This window comes from Arachis hypogaea, chromosome 17 (assembly GCF_003086295.3).
Source record: "Arachis hypogaea cultivar Tifrunner chromosome 17, arahy.Tifrunner.gnm2.J5K5, whole genome shotgun sequence".
NCBI lineage: Eukaryota > Viridiplantae > Streptophyta > Magnoliopsida > Fabales > Fabaceae > Arachis > Arachis hypogaea.
In genome coordinates, this window is record NC_092052.1 from 47365722 (window position 1) to 47383078 (window position 17357).

A 17357-nucleotide genomic window follows, 5' to 3' on the forward strand; every position below is an offset into this window, starting at 1 on the left:
ATTTTATTTGCATATTTCATTCATTGCATCTTAATTTTGTGCATATTTTTATTTTCTTTTCTAAATCAATTATTTTTCCTTTGGTGTTAAAATTTTTATATTTAACTGTTGCATCTTCCCTTGAATTATTTTTTGGGTACTTAGTGACTTGTTTTATTCTGGATAGGTTATATTATTTATATCAATGCCAATCTTTTATACCTGTATTACTTTTTGCATTGACATGAATTTACATTACCTCTCCTTACCTACACTCTCTTCCCTATTGTTGCAAATTTTTGCACTCTTGAATTGCCATGTGCTTTTATTTGTTTTCTCACGTACATGTTGAAGCTTCCATGTAAATGAGACCCTTATCATTTGGCATTAACCCAACCATACTTCATTTATTTTCTTATCTCTATTATTGGGTTACATTTCTTCCCTTTTTTCTTTCAGGATGGCCACCAGGAAGAGAACCGGAAGACGCTTACATGGGGAGACAAGCAAGTCAATCTGCACAATCTATAGCGAAAAGCATCAGTTGAAGCCACCCATCACTTGCACATCTCAGCATGCACCGAGGACGGTGCAATCTTTAAGTCTGGGGAGGTCGATACCGATCTCCATGAGTTAGTTACTCTTCTATCTCAACACCAATATTTTATTTTCCTTGTTAGTTGTTACATCTGCATATTTGATTGCATATTTATTTTATTTTATGCATTTAGTTACTACTTGGTTAAAATAATAAATCTCTTTTTAAGCTCCTATTTTTGAAAAAAATTTCACTAATTTAAATAAAAATTTTAAAAATTTTTATGTGTTAAATTTGTTTGAAGTTGTATTTGGAACATGGTTTTTGAGTCAAAGAACACACAACCTGTGAGACTTTGAGCTTATTTACATGGTTACATTATTTAACCATAAATATTTTATTCCTGTGTGTTCCCTTCTCTATGATTGTAATCTATCTTTTGTTCCAACCTATATGTCCATTATTTAGTGTATTTACATACTTGCATATGATTGAGGCCATTATTTGATTTTAGCTCACTTATCTCAAATAAGCCTACCCTTTAAATCACCCTTGTCAGCCACTTTGAGCCTTTTAACCCCTTCTTGTTCTGTATTTTACCACATCACTAGTCTTAAAGCATAAAAACAATTAAATATCCCAATTGAATCTTTGGTTAGCTTAAGATAGGGATTGTGCATCAACTAAGTGTGGAAAAATTGTGGGAACTTAGGTTAATAAGGGAATGTGTCATATTTATAACTTATTTTAATATTGGGGATTTGGGAACCTACTCATGAAAAAAACCAAAATAGAAAAATAATGGAGAATCTATGTGCATTGATAAGTTATGTTTGCTTTTATGATTCAGTTAAAAAAAAAAAAAGAAAAAAAGAGAAAAAAGAAAAAAATATATATAATGTAAATAAATAAATAAGGAGACAAAATTACCCCAATGTTAAGTTAATCAATGCACATGTGATAAATTAAAAAGAAAAATTTGGTACATGAGTATGGAATCATACAAAAGTGGGAATTATGGGTAGCTAGGCATGATTCTAGAGTTATATAGAGTATATGTATGTTAGGTGAAAGCTTGGGTTAATTAAAGATTCAATTTATAAAGCTCACTTAGCCATATACATATACCCTTACCCTTACCTTAGCCCCATTACAACCTTGAAAAGACCTCATGATGTTTGCATTGGTATATTAAATATTGTTGATTGGTTAGATGAAGAACAAAGTTTAGAAAGCATGATTAGAGAAGAGTAGAGTGATTGACCCTAGACACTTGAGAGTTAGAGTGATATACACTACCAGTAAGGGTTCAGTGCTAAATTCTATGTTCCCTGCTTTCATGAGCTATCTTCTTACAAGTTTACTTATGCCTTATTTTATATGATTTGAATTAGTGGAATCTGATTTATATTTGTCTTAGAGAATTTATTTATTTTTAACCAAGTAAGTAAAAACATTCTTGCATGTAGTTGCATTCATAGGTTGCATTTCATGCATTCTACCATTCCTCTTCATTCCTTTATAGTTTCTCTTGAGCTTAGCATGAGGACATGCTTTTGTTTAAGTGTGGGGAGATTGATAAATCACTATTTTATGGTTTATCTTGTACTCAATTGAGTGGTTTCCATCTACTCTTTACCCACTTATTCATACTATTTGCATGGTTTTACATTTGCCTTCCTAATTATGTGCTTTGATTGAAAACATGCTTCTTTGATCTTATATTTGCTTATTATTAATCCTCTCTTATTACCATTAGATGCCTTGATATGTGTGTTAAGTGTTTTCAGATATTATAAGACAGGAATGGCTTGGAGGATGGGAAGAAAGCATGCAAAAGTGGAAGGAATGCAAGAAGTTAGAGAAATTGCTAAGCTGTCTAGCCTGACCTCTCTGCACTCAAATAGCTATAACTTTAGCTACAGAGGTCCAAACGATGCGGTTCCAGTTGCGTTGGAAAGCTAACGTCCGGGGTTTCAATTTTATACATAATATGCTATAGTTCCCCTGACGCTAAGCGACGCGACCGCGTGATCCATGCGGCCGCGTCGCAGTGACGAAAAACCAGCGTGGCAAAATTTGAACCCAGCGAATTTTGGACTGTTTTTGACCCAGTTTGCGGCCCAGAAAACACAGATTAGAGGCTATAAAGTGGGGGAATGCATCCATTCATGGGAGGCTCTCACATTCACAATTTTAGGAGTAGATGTAGTTTTTAGAGAGAGAGGTTCTCTCCTCTCTCTTAGGATTTAGACTTAGGATTCTTTTCACTTCATGATTATTTCATCTTTTGCGATCACAGGTTCAATGTTCCTTTTATTTATTTTTCTAATTTAATTTATGAACTCTTCCATATTACATTTGATATCTTTATTAGTGCTAATTTGAGGTATTTTCAGATCTATGATTGCTTTCCTTTATTTAAATAATTTAGATTTTTCCCTTTTGGCTTTGGTTGATTTATTGGTAACGCTTGAGCTGTCAAATAAAGCAGTGGTTGAAATTGGGAGTTGCTCCAATAACTCTAGTCTTTCCATAGGAATTGACTAGGACCTGAGGATTAAGCTAATTAATCCACTTGATTTACCTTCATAGTTAGAGGTTAACAAAGTGGGATTAAAACCCAATTCTCATCGCAATTGATAAGGATAGGACTTCCAATTCTCCATACCTTGCCAAGAGATTTTATTGTTATTATTTTATTTTACTTGTCATTCAATATATTCCCTCCTTACCTCCTAATAAACCCCAATTTACAACTCATAACCAATAATAAGAACATACCTCCCTGCAATTCCTTGAGAAGACGACCTGAGGTTTAAATACTCAGTTATCAATTTCAAAGGGGTTTGTTACTTGTGACAACCAAACGTTTGTACGAAGGGATTTCTGTCGGTTTAGAGACTATATCTACAACGCGACTGTTTTTATGAAATTCTTTACTGGCAAAAATCCTAACGTCAGTCATCTTATCTTCAAGGGAACCGCCTTTATTTTTCTAGGCTTTGGCTGCCTTTAGATTTGGGCTGTGTTCCTTCGTTTGGGCCTTCTTGGGGCTCTGTAGTGATTTTGCTGAGCTCTTGATGAGGTCGGATAGTCTGACCTGAAGAGGTCGGTCGACTTGTCGTTAAAACATCCCGGGTCGGACAGCTCGACCCAGGGTATGAACAGTGCCCCTGCTCGAGTACGGTCTTCCTTTTGAGGTCGAGTTTTAGTTTTTGGACTTCGATCCTTCTCTAGTGAAGCCGAACTCGAGCATTTTGTCGACTTTGCGGAAGCTTTTGAATGTGAAGCGTTTCTTCTTCTCTTTTTGAAAGCGCGCTGACGAACAGGATTTTTGCCAGTAAAGAATTTTATAAAAACAGTCGCGTTGTAGATATAGTCTCTAAACCAATAAAAATCTCTTCGTACAAACGTTTTGGTTGTCACAAGTAACAAACCCCTTTTAAAATTGATAACCGAGTATTTAAACCTCGGGTCGTCTTCTCAAGGAACTGCAGGGAAGTATGTTCTTATTATTGGTTATGAAGATTGTAGAATTGGGGTTTCAAGAATGAGGAACAAGTAATTTAATGACGAGTAAATTAAATGGCAATTAAAAATACATAAATAACTGTAAAGCAAACTTTTGGTAAGGTATGAGAAATTAGAGGTCCTATCCTGGCTATCCTTATCAATGATGATAATAATTGAATCGTAATTCCACTTTGTTAGCCTTTACTAATATAAAGGAAGGTCAAGGGATTAATTGGTTTGATCTTCGGATCCTATTTATTTCCTAAGAAAAGATTGGGATTATTGAAGTTCAATTCAATTAACAAGATAACAATTATCAATCATGTTTGAGTTTGACAACTCCTGAGTTACTGATTTCTTAACCAAAACCAAAAGGGGGAAAGTAAATCTACTGGAATAAAAATGTCTTCAGAGTAAAAGCAACAATTGCATAAATAAAAGAAATCAATATTAAACTGAAATACCTCAAATAACATTAATAAAAGAGTAATCTGTAACATGAAAGGATTCATAAAATGACTTGCAAAAGTAAATAAAAGGAATATTGAACCTGATCAAAAGAGATAATCCTGAAAGTGAATAAAAATCCTAAATCTAAATCCTAATCCAAAAGAGAGAGGAGAGAACCTCTCTCCAAAACTAATTCTAATTCATGGAAAGTAAAAATTGGCGAGCTCTGCCTGAATGGATGCATTCCCTCACTTCATAACCTCTGGTTTATGCCTTCTGGACTTGGATTTGGGCCAAAAAGGCTTCAGAATTCTCTATGAGCGTTTTCTACAATTTCTGGTGCGTGGCCTTTGTCACGCGTCCGCGTGGGTCACGCGGTCGCGTCGTTCGGAGCTTTTCCTTACCACACGGTCGCGTCAGTTATGCGGCCGCGTCATATGTGTTATGCTTAAGGCGCGCGATCGCGTCAGTCATGCGGCCGCGTCGCTGCTTCTTCGTGCTTGGCATGCGATCGCGTTGTCCATGCGATCGCGTGGTTGCCAGTTTCTTCAATGACTCCATTTTGTGCTTTCCTTCTATTTTTGTATGTTTCCTTTCCATCCTTTGAGTCATTCCCCCCTTAGAAGATCTGAAACTACTCAACACACTGATCACGACATCGAATGGAAATAAGGGTAATTAAAATAATTAATTTTAAAGCATAGGAAACATGTTTTTCACATACGTCACATAATAAGGAAGGAGAAGTAAAACCATGCGATTAATATGAATAAGTGGGTGAATGATTGAATAAATCACTCAAATTAAGCACAAAATATATCATAAAATATGGGTTTATCAACCTCCCCACACTTAAACAATAGCATGTCCTCATGCTAAGTCCAAGGTAATAAGTAAGGTTAAAGTGGTGGAATGTCATGCAATGCAATCTAACCTAAATGCAACTACCTAAATGAGTCATGCATCATGCAATTCTAATTTTTATTCACTCACTTGTATATAAGGCTTGCATGTAGTTGAATTAATTCACATTCTCAAGGAGTCATCATATACACACACACACACACACACACACACATATATATATATATATATATATATATATATATATATATATATATATATAGCCTAACCTTAGATAGTAATATAGTGCCTTTACAATTGAGATGGGAGAGAAAAGCATTTTACAAATTTGCAAAAAAATTAAATAATTTAAACAGAGATAAATGTTAATGAGCTATTGAACCCTCACTGGATTTGTGTTTACTCTCTAGTCACTCAGTGTTTATTGGGTTAATCACTCTATTCTTCTTTTTATTCTTCCTTTCTATAACTTTGTTCTTCATCTAACCAATCAACAATTATAGAATATAGACATACCAAAAATCATGAGGTCTTTAATTAAGGTTGTAATGGGGCCAAGGTAAAGGTAAGGATATATGTATAAGGCTAAGTGAGCTAATAAGTGAATCCTCAATTAGACTAAGATCTCACCTAACATACATACTTAGTAAAACAAAGCTACTTTACCTATTTTCCCATCTTTTCCCACTTTTGATGTTACATGCTCATGTTTCAATTTTTATTTTTATCCCATGTGCATTGCTTTTATTTTTGCATTTGGGGAATTCTTTTGTATTCCCTTATTCATATGCTTGAAAAATAAATAACTCTCTTTTTTTTTGAATGCACATGGTAATTCTTTCAATTTGATTTCTCATGAGCATGCTTCCCAAAAATTCTCATTTTGATTTATTTTTGTTCTTTTCAACTCTTTTACCTTTTATCATCCATGTTCCCAATAGGTTTCCCATATTTTTAAACTATTCATAATTTTTTATCTTAAGCTAACCAAGGATTCAACTTGGGATTTTTATTGGTTTTTCTGCTTAAGGCTAGTAATGTGGTTTATAAAATAAAAAGGGGATTTAAAGGCTCAAGGGGGCTAACAAGGGTGATGTGAAAGGTAGGCTATTTTGGGATAAAGTGAGCTAAAATCAAACAATGGCCTCAGTCACTCTCTTGGTATGTATCTTTATATTCTATAATCGGACATATAGATTAAAACAAAGTAAAGAACATCAGAATATAAAAGAAGGGCGGAACACACAGGAATAAAAATTATGGTTTGAACGTAACCATAAAATTAAGCTCAAAACTCACAGGCTGTATGTTCTCTAGCTCAAAAATCATTTATCAGTTATGTATGTCATGCAGATTTAGTTAAAAATTCCCATTATTCTCAATGTAAAACTTAAGGTGGCTTTAAAGTTCTAGTGTTTCTCATTGATGAAATGTTGTTAACTAACTAACATGTAATGCTATATATACAAGGTGTGTGGATTGTTTTAATTCTGTTAAAGTCTCTAGTTTACTTCCTTTCTATATTTTCAATTTAAACTAAGCTATCATATGCTAAAAGGGTAAACTATACTAATTAATCCACAATTTCTATAACTACTAAGTTAGAATTGCAAGCTAAACTAAATAACTAAAATATGAACTAAAGTGCAAACTGCAGAAATAGAATGAAAATACATAAAAGTAGCAGTGTATAAGTACTCAGAAAATAAAAATAAAAATAAAGAGGAAAATACAGAAAAATATCCAAAATAAAAGAAAAAGAGTCTGTAGTGGTTCACCAAAATAATACGCCAAAGATGGTGACCTCCCCACACTTAAAATGAAGCATCGTCCTTGATGCTCACTCAAGCAGGGTGTGAAGGGGTGTCATCACTGGAAGCGATGGTAGCTGGGGTCTCTGTGGTGGTGACTGGCTGAGGGTCTGACTGCTGCGGAGGAGGGGTTGTCTGAATGGGGATCTCGGGGTCTACAGCCTGAATATGATGTGGAACCTCTGCCTGTGGTGCAGCCTGCTCTGTGCCTGCATGCTCTGTCTCTCCCTGGGGATGGGTCTCAGCCTCGGGATCATCCGCCTCATCCTCAGATGCCTCGGATGGTGTGTCAGGCTCGGAGGGGATGTCGCTAGAGCGTATCATCAGCTTCAGGTGCTCATAGCGTCGCTTGTTGCGACGCTCCATCTGGTCAAGCCGTCGAAACAGGCGGTGCACTAGATGATAGATGGGCTCTGGGGCAGGTGGAGGTGCAGTGGTGGTGGAAGGTGTAGCTGTAGAGGAAGAGGGGCCGGCAGATGGTGCGGCAGTGTCACTAGGGAGGGCTGGAGGTCTGTAACCCAAGGCCAGAAAGTTCCTGCTGTGCGGGATAATCTTCTTGCATTCTGCAGTTGGTGGCCTCTCATCAGCATCCTCCCAAGGCACGTCAGCTTGACGGCCCAGCTGGGTAACCAAATAGGGAAAGGGGAGAGTGCCTCGGACGTGGACCCTGGCCATATAGTACCGGATAAAGCGTGGCAAGTACAGGTCCTTACCCTCCATCACCCTCCATAGGAGGGTGATCATAGCGGCTGGTATCTCAGTCTCGTGAGTACTCGGCATAATGAAGTTGCTAAGTATCTTATGCCAAAGCCGAGCCTCATCATTCAAGTATGCCCGCTTGATTCCCTTGGGCAAGGTAGTGTTCTGACCCATGATCCAAAGAACTATCGGGTCAAGGGCGATCCTCGCCTTGACTGCATCCCACTCAAATCGCATAAAGCGTATATCCTCCTCAGCTTTCTGATAACCATCTGTCTGATCAATCTTAGGCAGAAGTTTCAGAACATCTTCTATCGCCTCCTCAGTAACCAGAATCTGCTTCCCTCTGAGGTTCACTGCATCTAGGGAAGTTTTGAAGTAGTTGCAGTAGAATTTCCTAACCAAGATGCATGGACCTCTGTCAGGTTTCTCTCCAAGAAGAACCAGCCTCTTTGTTTGATTTGATCAGAGGTGTACTGCTGGAGTTCTTCTGGGATCTTCAAAGTTCTCTCCAGGTATAGGTTTCTGGAGGTTGCAAACACCGGATACTTAAGCTCACAGTATCGGTTTGCAAATTTAATCGGATCAGTGGCGGGAAGTAGCTGGTCGGCCTTCTCCTGCGGGGTGAAGTTTTTCTCCCGCCAGGAGGCATCATGCTTGAGATCTATGATAGACAAAGATGATTCTCCTCTTTTACATTTGCCAGTGGTAGCCTTTCCTTTTCCCTTTCTCTGGGAATCTGACATCCTGAAAAACAGAAAACCAGGATAGAATAAAAATAGGAAAACAAATAGGCAAATAGTCAAAAGAAACACAAAGTGGCAAAGGAGAATTAGAATGAGGTAAATGAGTTAAGTGAATGTGCATTAAGGATTTTATAGGAGTGAAAAGTTTGAAAGGAAGAATTCACAATCCAAAATGTAATAGAAGGCATGTTAAGTAGGAAAAATTATCAGTATGCCATGGTTAGAAAGTTAAAAGAAAGTGAAAAACCAGAAAAGAGATTTTAAAAGCTGAGTTTGGTTAGAATTGAAAAAGAGTGTCAGAAAATTAGAATTAGTGAGTTAGTGAAAAATGGGTTAAGGTAAGTGGCATAAGGATAAGTTTTTAAGTAACAAGCATTCACAATTAGAAGCGATAAGTAACTCAAAACCAAACAAGGAAAACAAGTGGATGATGATTGATAAACCACTATTTTATGGTTTATATTGTGTTTAATTGTGTGGTTTTGTCATGATCCTTGCCCACTTATTCATCAATTTAGCATGCAATTAGATTTCCTTACTAAATTCAGTACATGTTTGAAAATTGCTTCCTAGAGACTTTAACTATTTATTTTTAATTCTCCTTTATTCCATTCGATGCCGTGATCTGTGTGTCAAGTGTTTCAGGCTTTATAGGGCATGAACGAGATGGAGATTGGAGAGGAAGTTAGCAAAAATGGAAGGAACACAAGAATTTGAGGAGATAACCAGCGAGAAGTGACGCGGTCGCATAGCTCACGCGACCGCGCGAAGGAGCACAAATCGCAGTGACGCGGCCGCACGGGTTGGAAAGCGCAAGCGACGCGGTAGCGTGGACGACGCGAACGCGTGGAGAGGAAAAAGCGAAAGCGACGCGTCTGCATGGACGACGCGATCGCGTGACATGTGCAATCTGCATAATCCGCTGGGGGCGATTTTGGACCTTATTTCGGCCCAGTTTTCGGCCCAGAACAGCAGACTAGAGTCAGAGAATATGCAGAAACAACACACACATTCATTCAGTTTTTGGACCTTATTTAATGCAAGGATTATTTCTTTTTAATTCAATTTCAATTCCAACAATCATGTCTTCTTTTAATTCCCTTTCATGCGCTATGGATTCTTTATTTACAATGCGTGAGTAGTTTCCTTACTTGATGGGGAGTTGATTAAAAGGAACTCTTGAGTTGGAAGGATTGAAAGAAAATTTGTAATTGGGTTAAATGTTGGATTGCTATCCTGTCACCGACGCCAATCCCTTTGAACTAAGTGGGTTGCAACTTGTGAACAGATCTGGCATTCTCACTTGTTTGACTTTCCCTTACCTAAAGGAGAACCAAACAGAACAACCATTAATTACAAATTAATCTTACAATCACGCCATCAATGATAGAGATTCTAACCAATCAATTCCCAGTCAAGGCTTTTATTTATATTATTTAAAAATCCTCAATTTAAATTCCAATTTACTTAGCTCAACTTCTTGGAACATCTGATTAATAAAACAGCACACCTTTCTGCAACTCGTTGGGAGACGACCTGGGACTTAAAACTCCCAGTAATTTTAATTTAAACTCTCTGTGACATATTTCTAAATTGATAAGCAGATTCTCGGTGAGTTAAGAACTATACTTGCAACGTAATCATTTTAATAAATTTTTAATTCACCAGCTTCTACTTCCCATCAATTTTTGGCGCCGTTGCCGGGGAGCTGCAATAGAGTGCTAATTTTATTAATCAGAATTTATTTATTTCTTTTTATTTAATTTTGCTACTATGAGTTGCATGTTTCTTCCGTCAAATGACGCGTTCACTTTCTGATCTGCGCTTGCTAATATTCGATCCTGAAATTGAAAGGACTATTTCACGAATAAGGCGAGAACAGCGTAGGTTAGCCCGCTCTGAGGGCGGATCTGAAAGTGAATCTGAGGAAGAAACCAGCCCCCGTTCTACTGATTCGGTTGTTTTACTTGCAGAAAACATGGCAGCTAGAAGAGTTACCATTCAGGAGGAAGGAGCTCCTGATTTTACAATGTAACCGTTCCAAGCGCATCATCCAGCGGTAGCTATGGATTTTGAAATAAAGACCGCACTGCTAAATTTGATGCCCAAGTTTCATGGCCTACCTGCTCAAGAGCCTATCAAGCACTTGAGAGACTTCCAGGCAGCCTGTTCTACTGTCAGGCGTGATGGCACTGATGAAACTTCAATTCTGCTGAAAGCTTTTCCGTTCTCTCTTGAGGGAAAAGCAAGAGAGTGGTACTACACTCAACCTCTAGCAAATGTATCCAACTGGGATACACTCAGAAAGGAGTTTCTGGAGAAATTCTTTCCATCTGAAGTTACTGATAAACTGAGGAAGGATATCTCTACAATTGTTCAGGATGACAATGAGACTTTCTTTGAATACTGGGAGCGCTTCAATAATCTACTGGAAGCATGCCCCCACCACATGATTGACAAGATCATGCTACTCAGCTATATCACACAAGGTATGAGGCCCCAAGATAAGACCACATTGGAAAGTGCCAGCAATGGGTCTATGAAGAAGTACAAGACCACTGATGAAGCTTGGCAATTGATCAGTGATTTAGCTGAATCTACTCAGAAATACAGACAGAAGCCAGGCCGTTCAAAAGCCGTTGCAGAAGTATCTTCTAGCATAGAGACTGCTGCTCTAAATTAAAGCATCTGTGAGATGACCAACCTGCTGAAGTAAATGCAGTTGAATCAACAAGCTCAGCAAACTCAACCGCAGCAAAACCAACAACTAGTTCCACAAAGAATTTGCAGAATTTGTGCTGATTACAGCCATTACACTGATGAATGCCCGCAGCTCCAACAAGAAGACAACATAGTGGCATCCACTCACAACTTCTATGACCGCCCCAACCAAGGGTACAATCAAAGTGGAAATAATAACCATGGATGGCAGGACAATTCAAACCAGAATTGGAGGGACAACAATCAGGGAAATCAGAGGTGGAATAATAACAACAATAGGCAGCAAAATCAACCTTACCGAGCACCTCACCTGAGGCAAAACCAAGGACCACCGAACAATCAGCAGCAAACCTCTCAATTTACTCATTCTTCTGTATCTTCTAATGAAGATTTATTACAAGCTTTTGAGAAAAGACAACTGGCCATGGAAAATACCATCGTGAGCAGTATTAACGCCAGTCTGAATGGTTTCACCTCTACTCTGCAAGCTTTTATGTCACAGCTTAGTTCAACACAAAATTCCAGTAACCAACCTTCAAGCACCACTGGAATCCCCTCTCAACCGTTACCCAACCCAAAGGGAGGCATTAATGCCATCACCCTGAAGGTCCGGAACCACACTGCAGGAGAGGAATCAGGAGGAACCAAGCCCACCAGAATACGCCTCAGCTGAAGAGGTGGTAGAAATCGAAGATGTTGAAGAGCAAGAGGATATACAGGACATAGCTGAAGAGATAGCTCAACCACAGGAAGAAGCACAAAAAGACGCAGGCCCCACAGAAAACACTACTCCCATTCCATTTCCACAACTTGCAAGGAAGCCCAGGAAGCAGCTGGAACCTGATCCTAAAATGGTAGAAATATTCAAAAAGGTTGAGGTAACTGTTCCCCTTTTTGATGTTATTCAGCAGGTACCTAAATATGCAAAGTTTCTAAAAGACTTATGTATCCATAAAGACAAAATTAATGAATTAGAAACTATTCCTTTAGGTAGTTCTATATCTGCTTTAATGGGAGGATTACCTGAAAAATGTAGTGATCCAGGTCCTTGCATAGTTAGTTGTACTATTGGTGGTGTAGTAATTTATGATTGCATGTGTGATTTAGGAGCATGTGTCAGTATAATGCCTTTGTCTATATATGATGTTTTAAGGCTCCCTCCCTTGAAAAGGTCGGCAGCTCGTTTTGTGTTAGCAGATAAAAGCATTATTACAGTGGCTGGAGTTGCTGAAGATGTTTTGGTGAACATTAAAGGGCTCACATTTCCTACTGATTTTATATCTTGGAGATGCCCCATAATGATTCAGATAAGCCATCATCAATCCTACTTGGAAGACCATTCCTGAAGACATCAAAATTCAAATTGGATGCTTTTTCAGGAACATACTCCTTTGAAATAGATGGCTGCATAGTGATCTTCAATCTGAATGGAGTCATTGACAACCCCCCAGAAGATCGTTCTATCTTCCAGTGTGATGTCATAGACGAGAGTGTGGCTGAAGTTCAAAAAGAAGAGTTTGAAGGGAGGCACACTGGACAAGATCCAAGTGTGGGGACCCTCTTAACTGACAATGAGGACACTTCACCATTTTTGCAAGCCCCAGATAATCCAGAGCCTGCCCATGATCAAAAGTTGGAATTGAAACCTCTCCCTCCACATCTCAAATATGCTTATCTTGAGGATGAGCAGAAGCTTCCGGTTATTATTGCAAGGGAACTGACTTCTCAACAAGAAGAGCAGTTACTTGATGTACTAAGGAAGCATAAGAAGGCAATTGGGTGGAGTTTGGCAGACATAGTGGGAATCAACCCTCAAGTATGCGAGCACAGAATATTTTTGGAAGATGGAGCAAGACCTGTCCGTCAACCACAAAGAAGATTGAACCCCACCATCTTGGAAGTTGTCAAAAAGGAAGTGACCAGACTATTGGAGGCCGGTATCATATATCCCATTTCAGACAGTGAATGGGTAAGCCCAGTACAAGTGGTGCCCAAGAAGTCCAGAGTCACTACCGTGACGAATGAGCATGGAGAGCTCATAGCAACTAGAGTTCAGAATGCTTGGAGAGTCTGCATTGATTACAGACGTCTTAACCAAGCCACCCGTAAGGATCACTACCCACTTCCATTCATTGATCAAATGCTGGATCGCCTATCAGGTAAATTACATTATTGCTTTCTAGATGGTTACACAAGTTATTTTCAGATTCATATAGCTCCTGAGGATCAGGAAAAGACTACTTTTACATATCCTTTTGGGACTTATGCTTATAAGAGAATGCCCTTTGGCTTGTGCAATGCACCAGCCACCTTCCAAAGGTGCATGATGAGTCTTTTCTCTGATCTTATTGAGGACTGTATGGAAGTTTTTATGGACGATTTTAGTGTTTATGGTGATTCTTTTAACCTTTGCTTAGATGGATTATCTAGAGTATTAGATAGATGTGTTAATACAAACCTTGTATTGAATTTCGAAAAATGCCACTTTATGGTAAAGCAAGGAATCGTATTAGGACATGTGGTATCTAATAATGGCATTTCTGTAGACCCAGCAAAGGTGAATGTTATTTCTAGTTTACCTTACCCCTCTTCTGTGAGGGAAGTCCATTCGTTCCTTGGCCATGCAGGTTTCTACAGGAGATTTATTAAGGACTTTAGTAAGGTGGCACTTCCCTTATCCAGATTACTACAGAAGGACATTGAGTTCGAGTTCAGTGAGGATTGCAAACAAGCGTTTGATAAGCTGAAGACCGCTCTAACTCAGGCTCCAATTGTGAGAGGACCAGATTGGAGCCAGCCGTTTGAAATCATGTGCGATGCTTCCAACCATGCAGTAGGAGCAGCACTGGCTCAGCATGAAGGTAAGGATCCTTTTGTTATTGCCTATGCGTCTAAGACTTTGGACACTGCCCAGTCCAATTATACTACTATTGAGAAAGAGCTACTTGCTATTGTTTTCACTCTGGATAAATTTCGGGCTTATTTACTTGGTACTAGAGTAGTAGTGTATTCGGACCATGCAGCTCTAAAGTATCTACTAGCTAAAAAAGAGTCCAAACCAAGACTTATACGTTGGATACTGCTGTTACAAGAATTTGATTTAGAAATAAAGGATAGGAGTGGTAATCAAAATTTAGTAGCGGACCACTTGAGTCGCTTCGAACATATTAAGGATGATTCTACTCCTATAGATGATAATTTTCCTTTTGACAACCTGCAAGCAGTATCTGAGGTAGTCCCTTGGTATGCACCTGTTGCTAATTATTTAGTTAGCCGCACATTTCCTCCACATTTTTCTAAACATCAAAGAGACAAGCTGAAAAGCGAGTCTAAATATTATATATGGGATGACCCATATTTATGGAGATGTGGCGCTGACCAGATAATTAGACGTTGTGTACCTCAATCAGAATTCCAGTCCATTTTAGAGGCCTGTCTTTCATCTGAGAGTGGAGGACACTTTGGCCCTCAAAGAACAGCTAGAAAGATCTTAGACTGCGGATTCTGGTGGCCTACTCTTTTTAGAGATGCCGCTGAGTTTTGTAAATCTTGTCACCCATGCCAGAAATTTGGTAACATATCCAGGAGGGATGAGATGCCTCAACAATATATGCTTTTCTGTGAAATTTTTGATGTTTGGGGCATTGACTTCATGGGTCCATTTCCAAATTCTAGTGGATATTTTTATATATTGTTAGCTATGGATTATGTTTCCAAATGGGTGGAAGCAATTCCTACCCGCACTGATGATGCTAACACTGTTGTTTCCTTTGTGAGAAACCATATTATATGCCGCTTTGGATCACCACGAGCAATCGTGAGCGATCAAGGCACCCATTTTTGTAACAGGAGACTAACAGGCTTGATGAAGAAGCATGGGATATTCCATAAAGTTGCAACAGCTTACCATCCCCAAACTAATGGGCAAGCCGAGGTGTCAAATAGAGAAACTAAGCGTATCTTGCAAAAGATAGTAAGGCCTCATAGAAAAGACTGGAGCACCAGACTACAAGATGCACTGTGGGCATACAGAACAGCATACAAGACACCCATTGGGATGAGTCCCTTCCGCTTGGTTTATGGAAAAGCTTGTCATCTCCCAGTTGAAATAGAACACAGAGCCTTCTGGGCAGTTAAGGAGTGTAACATGCGAATTGAGAATGCTGGAGCTGAAAGAAAGTTGCAACTGCAGGAACTGGAGAACCTTCGCCTGGAAGCTTATGAGAACTCCAGAATATACAAGGAAAAAATGAAAGCTGTGAATGATCAAAACATCAAGAAGAGAGAGTTCCAACCTGGAGATTTTGTTCTCCTTTACAAATCTCGACTGAGACTCATGCCCGGTAAGTTGAGATCAAAATGGGAAGGACCTTACAGAGTAGAGAAAGCTGAACCGTACGGAGTCTATCACCTAAGCCATTCTTCAAGCTCTGAACTTATTAAGGTTAATGGACAACGCCTGAAGCTGTACCATGGTGAGAAGGTGCAGAAAAATAAGGAGCTTGAGATCTTTTTCCTGGAAGATCCCCACATCGCAGCAGATTGAGCTATTGAAGCGTCCAACTTACGGACGTAAAAGCAAAGTGCTTGGTGGGAGACAACCCACCGCGGTATGATCGTTCTTTTCTTCACTTTTAGTTTTTCTTCTTTAAATAACTCTTCTCTTTATTAATGCTTTCGTGCTTTTTCCATTACATATCTTTATCTTTAAAAAAAAAAAATTTTCGTCGCGCGACGCGATCGCACCAGCGACGCGTCCGCGTGGCAGGGGGAGTAAAGAAAAATAAAAATGAACAGAAAGTTACGCAGGAAGAGCGCTGGAGTTGTGCCAATGGCACAAATTACCCCACGCGACCGCGTCACCGACGCAACCGCGTCGCATGGAAATCATGGCCTCCCACGCGACCGCGTTCCCCACGCGGCCGCGTGCCCTGCACTTTCGACGTAAAAGGGTGCACAATGCTATATTGTGCGAGAGTGGTGCTGGATTGGTGCTGGAAGCACAATCCTTGTCAATTATTTTCTGACACACCCTCACGCGATCGCATGACCCACGCGATCGCGTCACCCAATTTTGGCAATTAAAAAATAAATCGAATAGAGAGTTGTGCTGGAGCGAGGCTGCACTCGCGCCAGCAGCGCAACATAGGGCACGCGACCGCATGACCGACGCGATCGCGTCCCATTCCCTGACGCGTCCCCACGCGAACGCGTGCCCCAGGCGGCCGCGTCGCATGCGCCGCACAGCTAAGCCCCAATTGCTAAATTATCTTATCTTTCTTTCCTCCAAATCCTAATTTTTCTTTTCCCTCCTTCTTTCTTCTTTCCCCCTTCCCCTTTCTATCTCACCTCTCACTCTCTCTCTCTCCTCCATTAACAAGGTTTTACCTTCTTCTTCCTTCTTCTCTTTTCTATCATTCTTATTCTATTATGTATATATATTATTATTATTTTCTTTTTCTTTTCTTTTTTTTCTTTTCAAACTTTTATTTTTCTTCTTCTTCTTTTCCTTTTACATGGTGTTAGAAACCTTTTTGAGTCATCATCCCCCATTATATGCTTGTGGATTATTGCAAATTATTTTACAATTATTTTTCTCCTATTTAAGGGATTGCTTGCATGTTTATCTTCATATTTTCTATACCCTATTCACCATGCATGCTATATGTTTGTGAAAAAGCTCATGTGGCATTATGCACTTCTCTATGTTGCTATACTATTCAATGCTTGCTTTCACAACTTTCCCTTATTCTTTTATTAATTAGATTTAATTGTCGATACAAACGTGATAGTTTGTTACAAATGGTAATCTAAACTGGACATTGAATGTTTGTTATATGCTACTCATGTCTTTGCTTGCATGCCAATAAACCTCTTGCATTCCATTGTCCTACATGCACTTGCTATATTTCCATTGATGAGCGTTTCACATGTAATCCGAACCATGTGTTAGTGCCATTTATCTTTATTGTGCATTGACTATCACTTACAATACCCTCTTCCTTGCTTTATCTCTTTGAATTTAATTTCCTT

The 17357-nt window shown here is 39.0% G+C and overlaps 1 non-coding gene across 1 annotated transcript; it reads right to left on the bottom strand.

Annotated features, from left to right (window-relative positions):
• Positions 1-10950: 10950 nt before the first annotated feature.
• On the bottom strand, positions 10951-11058 carry LOC112767797 (small nucleolar RNA R71). Its single transcript, XR_003185237.1, has one exon. It is a non-coding gene; the product is annotated as a small nucleolar RNA R71 (small nucleolar RNA).
• Between the last annotated feature and the right edge of the window lie 6299 nt (positions 11059-17357).